Here is a 2,851-nt window from a genome sequence, read left to right as displayed (position 1 = left end):
ATGTATGGCATTTATTATGGATAGTCAGATGATGTTTGATTTATTCTAAATAGCTAAATATTACTTGCATAATCTCCCTTTTCCCCTATAAAGTTGCACTGTATTCAAAATTTTAAATATGGAAATCTAATTTTGCCTCAAATGGTTAGAACTAACAAAAAAGGCTTTAAAAACAACTCACCCACCAGCTTTTCGACTTACTCTCTATTGATATATTCAAAATTAAAGGGTTTCAAGAGATTCAAACATCGATTCTTGTTATACCATTGCTCATTCATCCTTTTTATCTTTGTGTATTAAGGGTCATAAGTCCGTACAATTTATACTTAACTCACTTGTGTGTGAAGAGAGGTCATTGTAATTTGTGAAGGTATATAACTTGCTTTAAGAAGTGTTTTTTTGATTGCAAGAGAATTGTTCGGACAAACTTAGATGTTTACTCAGGTTAGGAGCAAGGGGAGTAGTCTTTTGCATTATTATATTACCACCAGAGATGGATTCAATAGAAAGTTTGTCCGCTAACAATCCTTTTCTATGGGGTTTCATAATCATATATGTTGACGAGGATTGAGGTTTTGGGCTAGGGCGATTAGAGGGCTGAGGTGAATTTGAGATTTAAGATGGACATGTAATTATCCCTTTAGATTGACAATGCAAAATTCTTTGGAGGACTTAACAATGTTGGATGTATGTATTTTCTTTTGATTAGACCTGACCACAGTTTGGTTTGAATCGTAAATTGAATTAGAACCATTTTTCTAAAGATCGAACCGAAATCATATTTTCGATTTGGTTTTGGATCCTAAAAATAAGGAACCGGAATTAGAACCAGAACCAAAACCAGTTCAAACCATTAAAAAATAAATTAAATAAATATAAAATATATAAGACAAAGCAAAATAATTAATACTTCCAAAAATAATTTTGAGTAAGGTAAAAGGGTTCCAAATTCAAATGGTAAGTGAACTACTTGAACTTTGATTCATTTAATCCCCCAAAAGATAAGTAGGTAACTTAATTTATATAAATTAAGTTCAGGACTTTCTATCTTTTTCTTTTTATTAAATTGGTTTGAACTAGAACCGGAATCATTAAAAACCATAATTGAATTGTCAAGGAACTAGAATTGGAATCATCTATAGACGGTTCGATTCCGATTCCACCTAAAAGTGGAATCGAAACGTATGATTCTAGAACCGGAATTGTCAAATTCAAAACCATGGCTTGGCCTGCTCCTAGTAATGGGTTTTAGGGTTAGGAGGGAACTCAATAATAGGTTATGAGGATGATTCTATTCCTTGGTAGAATTATAGAGATAGAATTTCGATAACCAATTTTAAGTCCAATGAGATTAGAATTTCTAGTTTATTCTTTCTTCTCAAATACCCCTCTATAACTAATTATTTCGTACGTTTATTTATCTTCTTCTATGTATTGCAATTTTGTTGCTCCTTAATTTGCACATGAATGTGAGCATATTGGTGAACCATGTAAATCTTTGTCTCTAATTTTGATTCTACGTGAACATTAGTGGTGAACATTACATTGGTCACTTAAACCAACAAGAATATTGATATTTGGATAAAATAATTATGGGATAGCGCCTCAAACCGACCGCATAGCGCAGTGGATTAGCGCGTTTGACTTCGGATCAAAAGGTCGTGGGTTCGACTCCCACTGTGGTCGCACCCTTTGTGCCTTTTTTTTCAGTTTCTGCTGGTTTTGCATTCGAAATGGCATCGGTAGAGCGGAGCCTGGCAGGAATAATTATTATATGCATTAAGGGATAGTTTTGTCTTTTCATACACACAAAATATAAAAATCCAAGGGAAAACCACGTTTAAAAACAACATTTTTATTATAATTTCCATTATCGGTTACTACTTGATTTCGGATTTCGTATTAATTTATATTAATTAATTATTCACGATCAAATAAATTCATCCAACAAACTATTGTTTCTAAATGCAAAGATAAATCATCTTTCAAAAAAATATTATGTGTTAATTTTAGGAAAAATGAATTATAAAAAAAAAAAAACAAATATTGTATAGCTCATTTAATTGAGTTGTCAATTTTTAATTTTCGTGTTTAAAGATGAGTGGTAAGTCAAATAATAGGTAATAATGAAAGTTAAAGAAGTTAAACAATAATTATGTGAGATTTATAGTAAGGCTAATAGTAGTAAAAAGTCAAATTTTTTTCGTACTTTTACAATTTAATCTGAACTTTTTAATTTTGTCAATTATATCTTGATTTGATCGATTAGGTGCAATTTTATCCAAAATTCAAATTCGATTGCAAATGTATGTGCCTTTATTGACGTGGCACGTTAGTTGACATTTTAAATCATTTGAGTGAAACCCACATGTACATATGTAAAAAAATAAAAAATAAAAATAATGTGTTAAATGTATATACACAAAGAAAATGAAGGGTTGGGCATGGACGGCAACGACACGAAGCTAGAGGCGACGACTAATCTAGAAGCTAGAGGTGGTGATTGAAGATGATTTGGAAGGAGAAGAAAGAAGTACAACGATTGTCGTCTTTGTCTTGCCGTATGACAGTAGCCCTCTCTTGTTTCTGATTTGAACTTCCTCTTACTTATGACCATATCACAGAAAGCGATCGAAGACTTTCTACTCCTATCGGTCAATGACGTCCTTTGTTCGTAGCCTTGCCCTTACTATTGATCACTCAAGTCGGTTCCATCGACGTCAACGATCAACTATCAAGCTTCCAGATTCTAGATTGACCTTATTCCAAATTAGCCTCCATTGCCACCTCCAGCCCAACGTTGTCGTCGTCTTTCTTCGTCACCTTTGCCAGCCATCCCCAGTCCTTATTT

The 2,851-nt window shown here is 32.9% G+C and overlaps 1 non-coding gene across 1 annotated transcript; it reads left to right on the top strand.

Annotated features, from left to right (window-relative positions):
* Nucleotides 1-1,612: 1,612 nt before the first annotated feature.
* Nucleotides 1,613-1,686, top strand: TRNAR-UCG (transfer RNA arginine (anticodon UCG)). The gene has a single exon. It is a non-coding gene; the product is annotated as a tRNA-Arg (tRNA).
* The last annotated feature ends 1,165 nt before the right edge of the window (nucleotides 1,687-2,851 follow it).

The sequence above is a fragment of the Diospyros lotus genome, chromosome 14 (assembly GCF_014633365.1).
Source record: "Diospyros lotus cultivar Yz01 chromosome 14, ASM1463336v1, whole genome shotgun sequence".
Classification (NCBI taxonomy): Eukaryota; Viridiplantae; Streptophyta; class Magnoliopsida; order Ericales; family Ebenaceae; genus Diospyros; species Diospyros lotus.
Note: the sequence above shows the minus strand (reverse complement) of the source record. Positions and strands in the feature narration are given on the sequence as shown.